Genomic DNA, 7639 nt, shown 5'->3' on the forward strand with positions numbered 1-7639 from the left:
ACAATTATTGTCCCACAGCCTGACTACCATGTTTGATTTCTTTTCCGATTCTGATACAGAGTAAAACTCAGACTGCAATACTGATCTGATGCTAATACACCTGATGCATCTGGTAAGTCTTTAAAAAAATAAGTGCTTAATAAAGATTACATGTCATTTATTTATTCATTTTATTCTCAAATACTTGTTGATGTAGCATCCTTATATTGTCGAGCTATAACCAATCAGAGGACACAATAAAAACATGTGAAATGGTGTTTTAAACAATAGAAGTGTAATAAAATGTAAGAAACGTTCAAATAAATATTTGTTTAATTATGAAGAATTCCTATTAAACTAAAATAAATTGTGTTTCAATTCACATGACATGAACATATTAACATGAATGTACTGAACATGGAACATCTAAGTGAGACTGACATTACTCAGGCGGAAGAAAAAGTAGGTCCAACAAACCATGTATGATTTTAGACAAAACTTCAGCAGTTTAGCACTGATGTGTTCTTCTTAATGATAAGCATTACCTGAAATGACTGAAGTATTAAAGTATCAATATTTAGAGCATAAAGATCTGGTAACAATGTAGTATCAAGCCGCACATCACTATCACAAGCGTGACAGATCAGATGTAATGACAAATTTCTTGTTGTAGAAACAAGTTACTCAACAACATAAGCTTTAAAAAACTTTTTATTACACCAAATAGTCTACAGCCGAACAGGTTTTATCACTTTATTCAATCATAATATTGAAGCAAACAATGCAAAAAGAAAAGATGACAAAATACAACAGGTTTATATATATATATATATATATATATATACACTTGTGTGTTTTAAGTCAAGAAATGTACAAGTAAAATCAGTGGTGGGTATGTGAGGAACAATAAAAGTTTATTCTATCTATTATCTATCTATTCTAAATAATTTATCCTGAATTCTTTGAACAATATAAAGAAAACTCTTCCCTCCATATTTGTGCCTGAAACCATTCATTATGTCCACAGAATTAAACTGACATGACTGTAGCAAATACTTTATTGTGACACAAAGAACTTCCACCTCAGTTTTTCTTCTTTACTGTTGTACAATGGTGGATTCAGGATTTTTCAATGTAAGGGTCCATCGAGGGGCCACAATATTCATAGAGGGGCCAAGTATTTGTTCAACATCCTTGCACACAAATCCCCAGTTTTTGTAAGGTTTATACATTTAATCAGTCACGCATGTTGAAGCACTTGTAGAAACTTGCACAGTAAATACTCTATCAATTTTACATGATTTTTTTTTACTGTACAGAAACAAAATACTCCCAAACACACAATATGTAAGAAAATCTAGCCATCATTGTCAGTAAAAAAACCTTTTTTTCTGCAGGATTGTTCAAATTGAAAGAGACTTCTGTCAGCTTGCTTCATGTTGGACTTTCCTATTTGACTCACTGGCGCCACTAGTGGTTGGAAGTGGAACTGCAGCCACCATCATTATTCTTGAGCAAGGACAAATGAGTGAAAGGACAGGGGCATTTCAGGGGGCCAATCAGATTTCAGATTGGGCCAATGCCCCTGTGGCCCCGCCCCTAGAACCGCTCCTGCACTTTGACATATTTTCCTTAAGACTGACTGTTCAGCTTCTTATTGTGAAACCTACTAAAAACCTGTGAAGCAAATGTTTTAATAAAAAGGAAAAAATGTCAGTGAGGAAGGAGGATGCAAAGAAAAGCTCATTGTAAAACTCTGAAAAAGAAAGTTGAGTTTCCTGCTCCCTGCAGTTCACAGTTGACTCCATCAATGCCCTGCTGTCCCCAAGTTTTGCCACTTTAGTGTCTCTCGTTCTCTCTCTCTCTCTCCTCATTGACTCACCCAGAAATAAATGCCCATTTTTCGAGTCCAACTGTGACATTTCCAGCTGGTATGTCTGTGCCGCGTGTGAACGTCCAAAGCAGCAAATTACATGTGACATAAGCTCAGCTGTTTCCCTGCAACACGTGTAATGAATGCTTGATGATCCTTTCTTTTTTAGCCTGAGTCGCTTCAAAAATGTTCCATTTTCTGTTGTAAACGACACACAGCGTGTGACATCTGTTTTCACACATCTTATTGTTGTCTTGTTGCTGTGGGAAACTAAAGTTGTACTCTATGACTGGGTGGGGGGGGAGGCAATTTTCTCCTAAGAGTGCTGTTTGGTGCAAGTGTTGGCAAATAAAAAGCAGGAGATAATGGCTGGGAAAGTGGTTGTTCATCTCTAACTTTGAGAAGGACACACTCAGTCAAAATTGATCTGTTTTGGTGCAAAACCTTCTCGTTTKCTCCCCTTCACAGCCACCAGCGTGCACTGAACGCCAGCGGCAAAGAGTCAAAGCTAAAATCCAAATGTGGCTCCAATTAACCTGTCTAAAAGCAGAGAGTGAAAGTCTTTGTTGCTCTTGATGCTGATGGACAGTGTGTGTTGTTCTGACATGGCCTTTGTTGTCAGAATAAAATGTCCTGAAACTTGCTGCTTTGTTTAAGTCCCCAGCAGACCGGATGTTTTGACACTCTAAAGTTTTAAAAATTCACAGTTGCTGTCGGGGAAAGTTTAGTTTCTGAGCAGTTCCATGAGGCAGCTGAGGCAGACATTCAGCTCTGTTTGTGTTAAAATAATCATGACAGCGTCCTGCTGTATTAAGGCTCTTGATTGATGGTTTTCTGCATTTATTTTCTTAAGAGGGTTCTAATTTATTCTGGTCTCCTACTGCTAAAATATTTAATGAACAAGTATTCAGATTTTAGATCTAACCTGAGAAAAAAGCTTAACTTATTAAAAATTGTGCTTGGATGAATAAGAAAACTTAAAATTTGAGTCCTCAAATATTTTTTGTTGGTTAAACACTCAACAACAAAAGTGATGAAGCCACTTTTTTATTTTAACAGCAAGTCCAAAAACCATGTAATTTGATGAAATTATCAGAATTATCACATTTTTATTGTTTGTTTATTCCTGTGGAGCTCCACGGCAGGACTTTCAGTCTTGATGTCCTGCAGTTGTTGTTTAGTGGTTTATTATTACTGCTGTTTATTATTATCTTTTTTCCATCTTTTTCTTTTCATTTTTGTGTCTTAAAAAACAAACAAAAATCACTGAATCTGCTCTATTTAGGACCAGTTTCAGATAGATACAAATTAGAATCACAGTGGAGTATTTAGTCATTAAAAAACAAGCTGAAATAAATTTATAAGTATCCTGATGCATCTCAGTAATCCAGGTAAAAATCAAAAAGAAAAAAATTGTATAGGTCCTCTGGACGGGTTCTTTAATGAAACATTTNCACACACACACACAGAACCGCCCCTACTGTTGTACTTTCAGGGCAGCGATGCAGCTCCACAAACAGCCCTTGTATAGTTCCTATAGCCTTTTCTTCTGGTTTTGTGTGGACGAAAGTATTTCTGGAAACGGTACCGTGTTTGTGAAGAAAAAGATATATTTATTTTTTTAAACCAGTGATCCCGTGTGGATAACACATTCTCACTCTCAACTCGTCAACATATTGACACTTTTCCAAAGCTCCCTCTGCGTCTTATTTTGACGTGTCAGGTGACCCCCTCGCATCAGTCCTTGCCGCCCGCAGCTTTTCTGGGTTGCGTCAACAGGGGTCTTTGGGTTTGGGGTCTGAGGTTAACATGAGGGATCAGGATAAATGGTTAAGGTTAGGTGCTGGGGTCAGGGATAGGATGTCTACAGCAAATTTTAGGTAATTTTAGGCTTTGGAACACAGTTGATGTGAATTTCCAACATTTTCTAAAAATGGTTAATTTTATGTATCAGGGTTAATGGTTAATTTTACGTACTAGGGTCAGGTACAGGATGTCTAAAGTGAATAAAGGTAATTTTAGGCTTTGGGACGGTAGTTTTTGTGCATTTTCTACACTTTCAGAAATTATGACAACAGATTCTGCCCCATCTTGTCAAGAAATGATGCAAGGGGAGTACCGGACGCTTCAAAATCGGACGCAGAGGGAACTTTGGAAAAGCGTCAGTATGTGACGATTCGAGAGTGAGAATGGGTTGGTGTGGATGGGGCTTCAGTCTTCGGGAGCGTTAGTAGCTCGCTGGGTCGCGGGTTGATCAATCTCTCCCTCAGCCACAATCAGTGCAAGCCAGTTTCCTTTGGTGTATCCAGAGGTGAATAATTTATAGGAAGATAAAAGCATTTGTGGTTGAGAGTTAGACAGTCAGACAGTAGAGGGAAGCAAGCTGCCCCCCCCCCACCACCACCACCACCTCCAACTCAGCCCCTACCAAACTCGCCCCCTGTGCGGCGCGCTGCCCTTGCACGATACCTCGTCGGACGGCTCCTTGAAGTGCAAATCTGTGTTCTTACTTGTTCCTGGTGCCTGTCAGCATGTTTTCCTCTTGTCAGCAGCGATTAAGTGTGGCTCTGCGTCACTCTTGTACTGCTGCTGTAACAGGATCGTTGACAGGCCAGTGACACTGCCCAACCAGATAATGGAAACCTATTGATTTTTCTTCTACTGTTTTCTCCCTTTTTTCCCCTTCCCCACACAAACAATCTGACACTTTTCAATAACTGGCCAAAGAACAGGTCATGATCAATGTTCCTGACCTTTGGATCACTGCTGCTGCACACTTTAAAGCAGGTGAAGAAAATAAAAAAGCACAAGACTGTGGCTGACATATAGATCCTGCTGGCTAACCCACAGTTTTAGTTTAGTTCAGCTAAATAAATTCCGACAGGTAATTTAAGGAGTAGCCTACAATTGTCCATGCTAAAGTTTAAGGGTGTTTTCACACCTGACACATTTGTTCCACCTTTAAAGGACCAGGGTTTGTTTCCCCCATTGGTCCGGACCTTTTGTCCAGGTGTGAATACACTCATGTGAACCCTGCGAACCAGACTGAGACATGTTCAGGTTGTCTCTGTCCAGTTCCAAACCAACGACCACTACATACTCCCTCTAAACTGCCGATATCAGCTCTCATTGTCGCAGCTGAATGTAACTGTGTCATTTGTTTCGGCAGACTGACAGGACCTCCCCTTCTCGACACAAGGTCTCGGTCGAACTGTTTCTCACCGTGCTCTGTGAGAAGTGTTGTGTGATTGGTTTGACGTTCAGGGGCGCGTTTGTTTGTGCTACAAGTGCTCGGACGCTGCATTTTGCTCCAACTGCGTTTTGCTTCTAGTGTGAATACTGACTGGCCTCGACCTGAACCAACTACAGGGAACATGCTGTTTTTAGGACATCACAAGCTACTGTTGCTAATCAGCATGGTAAAAATGAGCTTTTCATTGTTGCTAACACTACTACATGGATGCTACAAGCAATGAGTCACCTGGAGCGACGAGGAAACACGGTGCCTCCTTGATATTTGGACAGATGCACATATAGTAAATAAACCAACATCTTATACAATCTGTTGACAGAATGAGTGTTGAAAATCAGTTTTATCTTTCACCACAACAAATTTGATTTCTAAATCTGTAAAATGGACTGAGTTTTAAATCAAATCAAATCAAATTAATTTTATTTATAAAGCGCTTTAAAACAGCGTCCGCTGACACAAAGTGCTGTACATGAGGGGCCGAAACAATAAAACAAATCAACACTAAAAACAAGTTTAAAAAAACAGTTAACAAAGACCAAGATCTCAAACTGTGTTAAAAACCAGGCTAACTATTGAAGCTTACTTCAAAAGGCAACCAGTTTTAGACATCTGCTCCATAACTTTCTAAAAGTTTAAAAAAGTGTGCAGTTCATTTTAATGGCTTTCTAAATGTTTGTGTCAAATACAATTTTTTTTTCTGTGGGCACTGTTTCAATTGGCGCGGGGGGGGGGGTGTCATTTGTATTTTTGTTTTGTCCTTCATTTTCTTTATCAAAAAAGGAATGTACTGTTGTATAGTCTGAATCTTTATTCACAGTTGCCCATTCTCGATAAATATTTCTAAACAAAAATAAATAAATGTATAGAGGTAATAAAACTTTTTCATAACAGCAAACAAAGAAATGCAGGTAAAATACAAACACATTTGCCCTTTGGAGGCAGGTGATAATCAGAGTTATTCCTACTGCTGGACCTTCTTCTAATTTATTTAATCTAAGACAGATTGTTACCTCTAAACAAATGCAGGTTTCCTTTTCTGCTCGAGTGACTACAGGGGTTAGTGATCCCAGCTTTAATGTGGAAGTCTCCTGAGAGAAGGCCTCTTTGATACCCACGGCAATGATCAAAATGCATTGGCTGGCTACCATTGGACCCCCATGGCAGATGGTGAGTGCGGGTCCTTCAAAAACACATATCTTTCTGTCAGCCTTGTTCCTCCTTCCCTCTCTCTCTCTCTCTCTCTCTCTGCAGCCAGTGGTATAATGAAAGCCCAATTCTGGTCATGGCTAACTCAATCTCATTATAATCGCTCCCTCTTTTTTTTTTTTCATTCAGCCCCATGGGACGCTGTCTGCCAGCAATGTGGCTTTCAGCCTCCAGAGAGAACATCTTTTGAAAAAGCCAGGAGACCTAATGAAGTCACAGAGAGGCACAATTATATCCCAAAGAAGGAGCATTGATGTACTTGGAAATTCCCTCTGGAGGAACATGATGACAATTGGTTTGTACAGCTTTGATCACTGCTTTAAATACTGCCCAAGATAAACTACAGGGTTATCCCCCTTTGCCACTGGTGAGTAGGCAAACCAGAAGTGGCTATCAAGCTTTAGAGTCACCAAACCCTCAGCCTGTGCAGCTAAAACATGGAGTCTGATAGTTTGCAATTTTTAGATTAATTTTTGGTAAAACACAAAGGCACTGAAGACGCACTGAAGTGTGCACGTCTCACCCGAAAGAATTGCCAGAAATTTTGTTATGCATAACGAGTGAAAGTGAGTTGTGAGTTGTGCTGAAAAGAATGATTCATTATCACATAAGACACCTTCAGACAACTGGAAGCGGCAACTCCAGCTGCTGCTAAAAGTTGCATCTGTGCTCTGTAATCACAGACACTTTCCCTTACATTAATTATGAAATTGTTTTTTAGCTACAAAAAATGAGTGTGATGCTCGAGGTTGTTGGCGCCCCGCTCGCGGTGCCGAATAACAGCTGCGGTACGCGATAAATTACCAGTCAGCGCTAAAGTGCATTCCATCAAATCCGGCGGTAACTTTTTCTGTCGCCGAGACCTTTTGATGCAACACATTCCCAATGTTTCTTCTTCTCAAATCACAAGTAACTCACAACATTTTCTCTGCTTTGAATCAAGGTGGTCATTACCATGCTTTATCATAAAATTCATTTTACACATTTACCCCTGTTTCTGCTTTTTTAATTCTGACAAACTCACACTATCAACCATTTCTTTCACCACTTTTAATGTCTGAGTTTTAGACTGAGATCATCTGAGTTTCAGCTGTTTTGATCAAACCTTTATATCATTATTTGCAAATTTTGTCACACTAAGGTTTCTTGCAGGATCTGATTTGTGTTTTATATTGTTTTTCCTTTTTTTCATAATGAATTGGTCCAATTAAGTAAAATGACAAAAATGACTGCATCTTGAATGATCTACTAGCATTTAGATATGTTTTGTGACCTGAGCACAATGCATGTTATGTCAATCTCCTGACATTTACAGAGGTTTAGTCATG

The 7639-nt window shown here is 39.2% G+C and overlaps 1 long non-coding RNA gene across 1 annotated transcript; it reads left to right on the top strand.

The window, feature by feature from the left end:
- Positions 1 to 64: 64 nt before the first annotated feature.
- Positions 65 to 6745, top strand: LOC106513778 (uncharacterized). The gene is made up of 3 exons (XR_001309830.1): positions 65 to 112; positions 6151 to 6272; positions 6441 to 6745. It is a non-coding gene; the product is annotated as an uncharacterized LOC106513778 (long non-coding RNA).
- The last annotated feature ends 894 nt before the right edge of the window (positions 6746 to 7639 follow it).

Source organism: Austrofundulus limnaeus, unplaced genomic scaffold (assembly GCF_001266775.1).
Source record: "Austrofundulus limnaeus strain Quisiro unplaced genomic scaffold, Austrofundulus_limnaeus-1.0 Scaffold15, whole genome shotgun sequence".
In the NCBI taxonomy this organism is placed as follows: Eukaryota; Metazoa; Chordata; class Actinopteri; order Cyprinodontiformes; family Rivulidae; genus Austrofundulus; species Austrofundulus limnaeus.